The sequence below is a fragment of the Caloenas nicobarica genome, chromosome 4 (assembly GCF_036013445.1).
Source record: "Caloenas nicobarica isolate bCalNic1 chromosome 4, bCalNic1.hap1, whole genome shotgun sequence".
NCBI lineage: Eukaryota > Metazoa > Chordata > Aves > Columbiformes > Columbidae > Caloenas > Caloenas nicobarica.
In genome coordinates this window covers 7374084-7387135 of record NC_088248.1, presented here as the reverse complement: position 1 = coordinate 7387135, position 13052 = coordinate 7374084, and the positions used below count along the sequence as shown (strand labels likewise).

Below are 13052 nucleotides of genomic sequence, written 5' to 3'. Positions count from 1 at the left end.
CTTATCTTGTTCAGACTGCCCAATGACTAGAAAGCAGTGTACACAGGAAAGCACAAACTGCCTGCAGTCTGTGAATTAGAGCAAGAAGTGTAATTATTTAGATTTTGTTAGAGCTGAAAATTTCTTTAGCCCAACTATTTTAGTGTCGATATTTGATAAGTATTATGCCTTGTCCCATGGTTGGTCAGCTGAGATGTATTTCATCCATCTTTTTAGCTTTTAAAATTCAACACAAGTTACTGACTCCTACCACGGACATACACATTATTCCACTCTACTTCACACAGGCTAGTTGTTCTACACAGAAGAAATGACTGCTTACCGTATTTATGCTTGCTTGTGTGTACGAAAATAGCTTAGCCAATTTTTCTTAAGAACCATATAGAGAACAACGTAAGCTAATGACCATGGTTACCACAAAAAAGAAAAGCTATCCTCAGTGGAGGGAGCTTGCCACCCAGCTATACAGCATGTGTAGTATTCACTTTCATGGTGGCAAATACTGCTAAGATGATGAATTTCAAACAGTGTGTGCAAATTCAGGATGCAATCTCTGCAGTGGACGGAAGTTTAAATCCATAACACTCAACTCTTCCGTAAGTTTTCTTCATATTAACTTCCAAGTTCGTTATGGCACCTTAGAAGGAACAATGTCTTTAATACTTCTTGCCTTAAAGCCAAACAGGATGCCCCTGCCCTTCCTCTCAAGATTGAAGTCCATCATGGAAGTTAACCTATTTCTAGGAAAACAAACATACTGAAAAGATTTTCTATTTTAGTGCACGATCACTTCTAACAGTCAGTACAGGATTCAAATCATTTCAGTCAATCCTCTTTATTGCAGGGTGGAAAGAAACAACTTCACTTGGGAGGACCACCTTTAGATTTCTGGCACATTTCCCACATCAAGTAGATTAGTTTATGTGGTTGTGTGTGTGTTTGGTGGGTAGTTTTAGTTTTTTTAAATTCAAAATCACTGCCTATACCTGTATGCAAAGTATCCATGTGCAGCAAAACAAACGGTTCTGCGAAAACACAGCAGACCGAGCATCTGCACTTCAATAACTACAGCTGAGCAAGTGTCTTAAGTTGGCCTTGTTACTCACTAAGTAGAGGCTCATTATGAACACAAAATTTGATTCTACAAGACCAAGGTGGTACGCCAGAAGACAGGAATGAACTCTTGACAAGTGACGCGCTCAAAATGGTATCTAAAAAATCAGAACGAAATCAAATGAAGACAAGGTCACGCTTCTGAGAATGGCACTGTAAAGAGCTCGCATACAGCATCCTCACAGATTAGTACAGTATTATGAAAATGGGAAAAAGCACAAGCTTTGGTAGGAATTTTGTCAGGCTCCTAATACAAAGGAACTAAGAGTAACACGAGTCAACTTTTTAAGCTACAACATATTGATAGTTTCTATACACTCCTGAAGTAAGTAAGTTGCCAGAAAAACTGGCAAAAATAAACAAATCCCAAGTAGGTCCACAGCAACTCATTAAAAAACAAACAAAACATGAAAACCACAACAAACAAACAAAAAAATCCATTTAAATACTTCTGGGTTTATACTGAAATTTTAATACATAAATTTTAACCAGAATAACTGGCAGAGGATGAAATGACAGAATTCTGCATTAAGCATGTTTTTAGCACTGTTAAGACAGTAACACATCACTCCAGTTTTTAAAATGTCCTTTTGAGGCAGCAGCAGTGATGGGAACAGTTTGCATCAATACAGTCTGTGTTGAGTCTCCAACCAAGACAAGGGCAGTAGTATTTGGCTCCCTTATAAAGCATCTACAAACGGCAATTGCTGCTTCCCATTTACAAGGTTGATGCAGGAGAAGCGCAAAAAAACCCCAATCAGACTACCTGTAATAATTATAGATATCTATCAGAACTATGAATGAGCTACAGGATTATATCGTGTCCTCCATATGAAAGACAGAATTAACTACTATGAGGCATGACCTTCTCTACTGCTGTTTAGCAAATTATGTCACCTAAATAAGGAGACTGTCTCCTTTAGGTCTGCTCCACTAACCGACTGTCCAGCACTAGTCTCAACATTAACAGGAACTTGGGTGTGTGCATAAGTAAATATTTTGTCACTGTTACATACATTTCACAGAATCACAGAATGTTTGTGATTAGAAGGGACCTCAAAAGCTCATCCAGTCCAATCCCCCTGCCAGAGCAGGAACACCCAGATGAGGTTACACAGGAAGGTGTCCAGGCGGGCTGGAATGTCTCCAGAGAAGGAGACTCCACAACCTCCCTGGGCAGCCTGTTCCAGGCTCTGTCACCCTCACTGAGAAGTTTCTTCTCAAATTTAAGTGGAACCTCCTGTGTTCCAGTTTGCACCCATTACCCCTTGTCCTATCATTGGTTGTCACCAAGAAGAGCCTGGCTCCATCCTCAGGACACTCACCGTTTACATATTTATAAACATTAATGAGGTCACCCCTCAGTCTCCTCTTCTCCAAGCTCAAGAGCCCCAGCTCCCTCAGCCTTTCCTCATAAGGAAGATGCTCCATTCCCTTCAGCATCTTTGTGGCCCTGCACTGGACTCTCTCCAGCAGTTCCCTGTCCTTCTGGAACTGAGGGGCCCAGAACTGGACACAATATTCCAGATGAAGTCTCACCAGGGCAGAGTAGAGGGGAAGGAGAACCTCTCTCGACCTGCTAACCACCCCTCTTCTAATGCACCCCAGGTACCATTGGCCTTCTTGGCCGCAAGGGCCCAGTGCTGGCTCACGGTCATCCTGCTGTCCCCAGGACCCCCAGGTCCCTTTCCCCTACACTGCTCTCCAACAGGTCATTCTCCAACTTATACTGGAACCTGGGGTTGTTCCTGCCCAGATGCAAGACTCTACACTTGGGCTCTTGTTATATTTCATTACATTTTTCCCCGCCCAACTCTCCAGTCTGTCCAGGTCTCGCTGGATGGCAGCACAGCCTTCCGGCGTGTCAGCCACCCCTCCCAGCTTGGTGTCATCAGCAAACCTGCTGATAGCAGACTCTATTCCCTCATCCAAGTCATTGATAAATATATTGAATCATACTGGTCCCAGTACTGACCCTTGAGGCGCTCCACTAGATACAGACCTCCAACCAGACTCTGCCCCATTGACCACGACTCTCCGGCTTCTTCCCTTTAGCCAGTTCACAGTCCACCTCACTACCCGATCGTCCAGACCACAGTTCCTCAGTTTAGCTGTGAGGATGCTGTGGGAGACTGTGTCAAATGCTTTACTGAAGTCAAGGTAGACCACATCCACCGCTCATAACTGAAACTAATTGTGAGAAGTCATTCGGCACTCATCACACAGCAGTTTAAGATATTAGGAGGCTACACAGAAGAAAAGCTTTAAAAAGAGAAAAACTAAGAAATGCAAACATATTTCATCGGGGGGGGGGGGGGGGGGGGGCGCGGAAATCAGTGAGAGCAGGTGGCTTCTTAATAAAGGACTTCTACAGATGCAAAGGTTCTCCTAAATATATAAAGGGGAGGTAACATATACTAAAAAACCTGTAATAACACTTCAATAAAGAAAAAGCATCACTTTTTGCTTAAAGCTATAAACTGAGTCTTACAAGACCCAGGTTCCAGACAAGCTCTATGAGAAGTTTGTTCTTTGAGGCTAGACGGATTCCTGTACTCTGATAGGGTTACAAGCTCTCACTTATTTTACAGTTAACTAAGATTTAAAAAGAAAAACCCATCAATCAAATTTAAGTTTAGTATTGGAGGCACAAAACCCAGAAATCTGTGATTAAACAAAATTCCTATAAGTTACACTCTTGCAAATGCAAACTCTGGTAAGTTTTGCTAGTTCATGGTGTCATTTGCCATCAGAACTTGCATAAAGATGAAAACTGAATAACCATACTAGTATGATTTAACCACTATATCAGTACTTAAAACTTCATTCTTGGAACATTTGAGTTTACAACAGTAGCAAGACTGACCTGGGCCTAAGATATGAACAGAGACACTAGGAAAAAAAAAAGCTTCTCTCCCCAATGAATGAAAGTTACATTAACTTTACATGGGACATACTGGTTTATGACCTGCCTCAAACATTATATTTCACTAAAATCATTACCAACTGCCTGGGGAGTTTCTGAAAACCAGTGATTACAAACTGCTGCCGGCAGTTTGTAAATTCTCAGATGGGGGATTAGAATGAACAGCTTTAATGTATTTAGCTTCCTGGTTTCATTTCGCTTGATTTCTTTCACGATGTCCATCGCTTTCACCAAAGGAACATTACCATAACTGAAGATACACAGTTAAGGATTATTTGTACCCCAACTTTTTCTATTGAGTTTCAGCCATGATATGCTCATATCTTATCTAAAAAATTGAATTCAACTCCAAACTCCACCCACTCCATTTACGATTGCAGGTTACTGCTAAATCAAAAATAATCCTGAATGAATTTATTTTAAATTTAGCCATTGTTAAGCAAAAGTGCCCGTAAGTACTCTGCATCAGTTCAGCTTAAATCAGCCATGTTAAGCTGATGCAACTTTCCAAAACATTCAGTGCTGCACCCAAGAGGCTCAGCATCTTTTCTCAAGGCAGAACAGGTGCACAACCCTGGTCCGCTTTGCATCAGCAACCAGAGACATATGAAAACACTGCAAAGCTTAGTGTGAAGCTTACTGCATTGCACAGGATTCTAGTAAGATTCAGCCTAAAGAATTCTGAATATATAGAGAAAACAAAACAGAAGACTACAGAAGGGAGCAGCAAGAAATTAACTCTAAAAGCCAGGAATAGTAAGACATTGTTTCGTACAGCAGCAAAGCTCGCCCTCTGAAAGTCTCACAGCTTCACTGAAAGCAACAACTTTGGTTTCGTTTGTGAAGTTTATAAAGCATAAGTGTGATGTCCTTGAAACTTAAACATGGCAGTTGCAAGTTAACAAAGAAGGTACATAAAAACAAGACACTTGCTTTTTTGCTCAGGTACCTTCAAGCAAACAGGATGTTCTCCTTTTCCAGGGTGACACGTCTGATAAAACGTATTTTATCTGGAAAATTAAATAGTCAAATATTGAATACAGGCTTTTTTTTACTACAAAACTGTCTTGTCAGAGTGAATGCAATGAAGTTTTTCTGAGTAATCATGCTCAATAATTATTTTCTTGGAGGATTTAGACTTGAACACTGTTTTATTAAGAACCATTCTACTTGCAGTGATTAACTTAACAACTTCACATATGCTGACAAACTATTTTAATTTCTTCTTCTGCACAACGGACTGGACCTCAATATTTTTAATGCCATCAGACTGCAAATAAAAAGAGAACCCACACTTGATGCTGCATATTTTGAAAGGGACTTAACGCACAATAAGGCAGGAAGTTTTACTCAGCAACCACAGGCACAACCTCAAGGCACAGCAGTCCGCTTGTACTACAGATACAACATCTATGTTAGCTAGAGGGTAAGCAACGTTTTCCTGAAGCCTATTTAGTTTTAGTATACAGTTTAGTCCTATTAAAATCCATATCAACAGTTATAAAGTAGGCTTCCAAAACCAACCATATTGGTAAGAAGCACTTTATTCTTTGTATTACACATATGTCCACACAAGAGCTATTCTGGGGAAGCAAAACAGTGATAACATAAACAAGTGTCCTAATATAAGAGACACTTGTGCTTATTAAAGTTCTGGAGTCTCACTAAAACAGTTGGGTTCAGTATAGTTAAGTAATAGCTTTCAAACAGGTGGCGAATGGACAAGACAGAGCTATCTGTGCTACACAGAACTTCCCCATCAGCAGCTCTTAAGGTCTTCAGCATCTGCTGGGACAGCAGTGACATTCTTAGTGTCCGCAGCATCTCTGGGTACAGTGGTGTCCATGGTACAAACAATTCTCCCAGCAGGCAGACATCTCTGAAGACAGTGGATCTAGTGTTACATTAATCTTCCCAGCATCTGTTCAGGCTACTGCAATACCATATCCATACTAAATAAAATGTCACAGCATCTGTATTGTCCACTCCCTACAAATAGTGTCAAAGAACATTGTAGGCCAACGGCCCATCAAAATTAGAAGAAAAATCCAAACAGAAGATGCATGCAATTTTGTTACAAATATCTGCATCTTCAAAGTCCATTCTATACCCTAGTAGACTTAACTGTAATAAGTCATTTGTTCAAAAACCTTACTTTACATTCCCTGGTCCTTACGAAAAACTACTCATTTTTTAAATCCATCACTTGTTTCAATTTTTTTAAAAAATTATTTTGTTAATCCTTAAAAATCACTATGCTACTCTCCAGTCCTCATACTTTTAACTGGTATACTAATACATCGTAAATAAAGAACTCTGGTTTTTAGAAATAAAAATATCTAAGTCTCTTATTCAGCTCTCCCAGAAACAGGAAGGTATGTGTGGAGGGGTTGTTTGTGGTTTTTTAATTGATAAGGAAATATAAAGTTTTTCACAATACTACATCCATGACATAATACTTCCGATGTCTACCTAGAACATTAAGGTTTGAATTCAAAAGACGACTAGTTTATGAAAACAGGATTGTTAAGCCCTATCATTTTTTCACCTTACAATATTAAAATCACAAGACACTTTAACGATCCAGAAAAAGATGCTCATCAACATGCCCACCATGGCTCAATACTTAAAATTTAGGGGTACATTAAGTCATTCTAGATTCAGATTACATACTTAAAGAGTAGAAAAATTAATCTTTGCTCTCTTCAAGTTCTCATTCTTCCATTGTATAAGTTCACTTCAAGGACAGTACAGAAATCAATCTCACTAAGGCCTTTATCTATATACTATTGTCGTCACCTTATAATTTCACCTTAAGTTTCTCCCCCGACACCACTTCGATTGTCCAAATACCTCTTGTGACTGCACATACTACACAGGGTACACTTGAAGCATGTTTTCTGAAGGACAGAAAAACAAGTGTACATTTCTCTCAAATCAGACATGGATTATAATTTTTTTATTGAAAAGCAATGTAAATCCTACCCAAAAGAAAAAGAAGTGGAAGCAAGCACCTTGACCTTTCTAGTAAATTAAGACCTAGATCATCTAAATTAGGTTAAAATAAACAATAAGTTATTGGTTTCATAGAGAAAAAAGTATCTAAGGCTGTACAGTCTCCAAAAGCCTGCCCTGTTAGATAATAATACACATAAGCAACTAAATATAATCTTAAAAGTAGTTTGGTTTTAGGCAAACCATTTAATAAATGCAACTTAAAGTGAAGCTTGCCAAAACTTCCTTAAAGCTCACTGACTCAGAAAATATTATGCACCTGCTCAGTTTATGCTAATACCTCTATGTAACCGCCCACCTGTATAATTAACTGTGTATAAATTAATAGCTGTTAAGTGGTTTGAGGATAGATTTTTTTTTTAAAAGACCTTAGAAAATCAAATCAAATAAAAAAATAGAAATGGATTAAACTGAAAAAAGAGCTAGTCTGCTTTGTATTCTAGGAGCTTTACCCTGCCAAAAGATTATGCATTAACTACTTTTCACAAGGATTTTGAGCTACATGTAAGCCAGACACCATGCAACGTTAATAGAAATGTACTCTGCCATCAAGCCAAGAAGTTTAGTTCAGCTCACGTCAAGAAGTTTAAGAGTGGCTTCGACAGAGCAGACAAACAGCAACAAAAAACACCCAACCCAACCAAACCAATCCTACAGCAACGCACCTTTAGAACCCCATTATGACCCTTACAGTAATCCCTTATCTTCCCGAGCTGAAACCGGGCATTTTGAAGACCTCTCCTGTTCAACTAGGTATGTGGTACTGCTCTGAGTGGTATACACACGTTGCCCACATCAAGAACACACAATTTTACTGGCAAAATAAGTATACTCCATGCATTACATACTTGCAAGATAAATCAACACAGTCGGTGCCCTCCCTAATTAGAGGGGCCTTTTTAAGAGTAAAATTGAGACAATTTTACAGGTAAAACATACATACTCTAGAAATGGAAGAGACCACAAATGCAAGATTGCTCTTCCCAGCCTCTGTTCAGTTCACACGTAGGGGTCTCCTGTGAAAGAGGTTCTCTATCTGTGCCTATATGTCGTATGCCATGCTTTTAATCCACCTGTGCCGCTGCCGACTTACCTACTCAGCCGTATATGCAAAGCTTGCACTGCTGGCAGTTCCTCCTCTAAAGGCACCTGGAAGTCTCTTATTTTTGGAGCCTCGGGGCTCTTAGGTTTGGGCTTTGCAGTTCATTATGGCCAGACACTCCCACCGCTGAGGTAGCAGGACGCAGAAGCAGCTAGAAAGTTTGCCACAATCTCTCCCTTCCCCTGCAATTCGCTCCTCTCGCAGCCTCAGACTCTTCTCCTTCCTGGCCAAAGGGACTGGCTTTAAGGGCGTCAGCGGAGGCGACACTTCCCAGCGAGGTTTCCCTGCCCGCAGCGCTACCTCAGCAGTGCCGCAGCTGGACGCGCTCCCCCGCCGGAGGGCGGCTCCGGGGCGGGGGGCGCCGGGGGCAGCGCTCGCCCGGGGCTGCCGCCGTGTTTACCGCCAGTCTCATGCTCGCCGCGAGAGCCACCGTCCGCCCTGACATCATTCATTCTCTTACACGCACACACCCGCCCACTCCATTTCCAAACAGTGACTCACCCCGGCGCTGCTGCTATTCAGAGGCAGGGCTAGAAAAACCGGCAGGACCTCTACGGAGCCCCCGCCCGCCGCTAACGGGGGCGGCGCGGCCCCGCCCGCTCGCCCCCCCCCCCCCCAAAACCCGCGCCTCTGCGCGCGCGCGCCGCCCGGCCCGGTGGGGCCAAACCGACCCAACTGCGCGGGGAACGGCGCCTCCTCCGCGGAACCGAGGTCTCGGCGGATGCAGAGATGCCGCTGCGCCTCCGCGGCTTCTCCTCCCTGCTTGCTGCCTCTGCCATGCCCGCACCCGCCTTCTCCTCTTCGAACCACATACGTCTCTGCCGCGGGGGAAGGATTAAGTTAGCTCGTAAAGCGGGACACCGACATCTATACTGCACCCGTAAAACATTTGTTAGGAGATAAGCACTGCCCTCCCCGGGAGCCAGCTCGGTGGCGGCGGCGCAGGTGCTGGGGCGGCCCCGGGCCCCGCCGCGGGGGGTTCTGTTCCGCACCCCCCAGCCAGGCCGGACCCGAGCGCCGCGGCCCTCGGCAGGGAAACGCTTCCCGGGTCTGCCGGCGGATTTAGTTTCCAGAACTCTGTTCTCAAATGGAGGATGTCTGTCACTGAAACACCCTGCTTCTCATGTGTTTCATCCCTGTATTCGGACTTGGCTAAGGCGGTAGTGGTTTTTTACCTCCCTCTTCTGTTTTTAGGAGATCCCCATCATTATGTAGCAACCAGATTTACTTGGGAGTCCTCCAGGGTAACAAACATGTGATTGGCGGGGGGGGAGCAAAACTGGCTTTGGCTGAGGCACCTGTCCTGCCTTAAAGTCAAACGGCCCCGGGTCAGGGAAGGCACCTGAGCCTGTGTCTCACACCCTGGAAAGCCCCTTCACCCAGCTACTGGCCATTCTGCTTGGCTTGCTCACACTTTGTTGTTTTCCACAAAAGCTTGGGGGAGGGAAGGGGGAATTCTGCTTTATTCCAGCACAGGGTGGAAACGTTTTGTGCACTCTCTGAGTTCTGTGGGACAGGGAAACTCTACCCTGATCTACTAGTGGTAGGCAGAGTGCTGGTATAAACAGGAGGCCAGGATTTTAAGTTTCCCTCCCTGCAGGTTTAACACGAATAATAGATTATAACCAGATAAACAATTCAGCTAGACAGCCACTGTTCCTGTTGCAAAGTGAATGCACATATACACCCGGAGTGCTGAATCAAATAAACCTGTTGGAACCTCGTGGCATACTTCACTGCCTGCTCTGATTTCCCCAAATTCCTATAACCAGGTAATGAATCCTTTAAAACAAATATGAAAAACCACAATAGAAGTACCATGGGCAGGGCAGGGCATTTGCTTTTGACTGGTTACAAAGATATATGTATGCTTAATTGCACGCAATTACATGCAAGTCTTCACAGAATTTTTTACTTGAGAATGTTGTACCAAGAGGATAATGACTGACAGTAACAATTCAAGAGTAGAAACAGTAATGACAGTAAAAAAAAAAAAGTTTCTACAGGCAAGCATACATATAGATATACCAAATGCAAGACAGAGGCTCCCCTCTTTATTTTTTTTCCAAATGAAAAAAGCCATTTAAGGAAGGAAGGTTAAAAGGAAAGAAGGGAAAAGTTAAAGGCATTTTTCTAAGTTATTTAGATACAACATCTGAAACAGTGTCCTTTCTTTAAATATTGTTCTTTGAAGCATTGCATTTGAGAAAGCAAAAATTAACAGTACATTAGCTCACTCTGTTCAAGGCTACACTTCACATCCAACCCACAAGCCCATCCTCACAGGTGTGCCCTGCTGAAGAAGTGTAGACCTTGGTGACAGAGCTCCCATGGAGCTCAGAGGTGCAGCTATGAAGAGCAGCTTGCAGGAGATGGTCTCTAACTAATTTGGTAATTACTGTTTGCAAGTCTTGCACAGCAACAAAGTTTTGAGAGCAAATGGCATTTTTATTAAGTCACAAAACTTGGCAGAGGAATTAGCACACCTATTGATCATTACTTTAAACTAGATTAACTTCACAAGGTCCTTTCCAGACAGGAATTATGAAGGAGAGAACTTAAGACTTGCAGAACTTATGAGGAAAAAGAAACTTCTCACACACATACAAAATTCCATGGGGAGACCAACATACAAGTCACATCCCCTCCCACCTCCCAGGGAGACAGATGGGAGAGAGGAAAGACAAACTAAGAGTTTTGAGGAAAAAAAAAATACCGTTCCTTTCAGCTGGAACAAACCCAGCATCTTTTTCATTACTGTTTATTTTTTTCCCCTTTCATGAGATCAGCAGGGATATTATTGGAAGCGGTAATTCTATAAATGAACACAGCCAGCCTGTGCATTAAAATTCTGACTATTTCCAAAGAGACACCCAGGCAGTTTTCAAAGGCAGCTACCACCAGAATCCTGCTCAGTTCTGCCATGGGACAGAATTAAAGCCGCAAGATGGGGTTTGTGTAGGGGGATGCAAGAACCATATAGGAATTTCTAGTTCAAGCTGACTTTACAGTTTATAGACAGAGTAAACAGTCGGACAAAAAAATAGCCTACTTGGGTAGCGAAGCCATAAGAGACATCTATGCAGAAATATCAAATAAGCACATGTGTTCTGATGAGTTCACACATATTTGTAGCCTTTATTACAGCTGCCTTAAGGGCAGATGAAAACACACAGGTATTTTACACTGAAGTGTCTCATAACCCCCCATAAATATAGTCCCTCATAATCCTTCCTTGCTTTTTCCTCAAGTAGCCTATAAATCAGCATAATCCTGCAAGCCACTTCTAAACAGGCCTAACATTATACTCTGTACTCTGCTTCTCACAGCATATATCTATGAAGGTGCTAATTGATAATCCTGCCTTGAAACAGGTGAAGTTACTACAGATTGATTTATTATTCCCATCCAATTATGAAAGAATAAACTACACTAAAGCCAAACATATATAGACTATCAATAAAGAGATTCTTCATCAGCATACACCCTAAATACTGAACAAAAACAAGTTTCGCAATTTTGAAATTAGATGTATTTCAGTGATTATATGAATTCTATGTATCCATGTAATTATTTTAATCAATTCACTAGTTCTTTCTCATAATCTTTAGATGTTCAGCTTTAGAACAAGGAAAAAAAGCTGACCTTATAGGTTCACCATTAATGTCACTATTTTTTGGCAACTGAACAAGTAGGTGAAAAGATATCTTACAGTCTCTTTTGTGGATTAAGTTTTTCTGTTACTACTTCATAAGGACCACAGTTCAGAAGTACCGTTGTAGGAGTTAGGACCTTACAAAACACTTTTGTAAATCGTCACAGCTCACACAACCACAAGTTCAGCTGCCTAGACAGCAAGCCTACTTTAAGCAGTCAGTAGAAGCTGAACCCGAGTAAATATGCAGAAAAAAAAAAATTACCTACTACAAACCATTAAGCTGTCAAGACAAGCACCGCTACACTAAGCGTACCAACTTAGAAGACTGTGACTAATGCTACCACTCTGTAGGAAGACCCATGAGCAAAGAAACCTCGACGAAGCTCACTACGGTCAACTGAACCCACCCTCAGCCCTCATGAGGGAAAACTGAGTGAGGCAAACGCCTACCTGCGGCCTCCCGCTGCTGCCGTCCTGTCCCGGGCCCGCCGCCCGACTGCCGAGGCGCCGCTGCCGCCCGCCCTGCCGGGGCTTTCAAAGGAGGCGGGCAGCGGCGGCAGCCCAATGGCGGCCCGGGGGTGGCAGCCCATGGCGGCCCGGGGGGCGGCAGGGCTCTGGCGGGGACGCGCCACCTGCCGCCGGGAGGGACGAGCCGGCCGGCGCTGCCCCGCGCTGCCGGCGTTGGCGAACGGCCTGGCTGGTTGGGGGCCGCCCCAGCATCTCTGAGGGGTAGGAGCTTCCTCCGGCTGCTCGTTTCAGAGACTTACAGAACTTGCGATTGTTGTTTCCCGTTTGTCTAATCTTAGTACACTATACAGTTTACATTCCTCAAAAGTTGCCAAATGAGCTGTTTTCATAACCAAAATCTGAGCAGAGATACTATGTTTTCCAAAGTACTTGTCCATAGGCTTACGTGAAATTGAGAACATCCTTGGATAATTACAGAAAAAAATGCTGAAGTTTTGTGGAATTTATACTCCCTGCTAATGCTCATGAGAAAGAGAAAAACTCATTTAGGCTACAGTGTTGGTGGTGGTGTTGGTGTTGGTGTTGTTTGGTTTTTTTTAACACGACAATAACTTAAACTTTGCACTTTCTCCTCAACGTTTTACTTCCATAGGGAGAAAAAGCTGTATCACCAAGTTATCCTTTTTTTTCCTCTGGATGCTACTGTGGGGGTGGCTGCTTGGTTAGTTTTGGTAATGCCCCATCCAAAATCAGACATGCTTTAGAAGCTG

The 13052-nt window shown here is 42.8% G+C and overlaps 1 protein-coding gene across 4 annotated transcripts in view; it reads right to left on the bottom strand.

Annotated features, from left to right (window-relative positions):
- Window positions 1-12299, bottom strand: part of SGMS2 (sphingomyelin synthase 2) — a 42779-nt gene extending 30480 nt beyond the window's left edge. Inside the window, exons 1-2 of one of the 4 annotated variants that reach the window (XM_065633865.1) lie at window positions 8148-8582; window positions 4989-5049 (exon numbers count right to left, since the gene is read on the bottom strand). The gene's annotated coding sequence lies outside the window, so the exon portion shown is untranslated. Of the gene's footprint in view, window positions 1-4988; window positions 5050-8147; window positions 8583-9331; window positions 9390-12264 lie in introns of those variants that run through there. The other 3 variants (XM_065633866.1, XM_065633867.1, XM_065633864.1) reach the window with 3 other exon arrangements.
- Window positions 12300-13052: the final 753 nt, after the last annotated feature.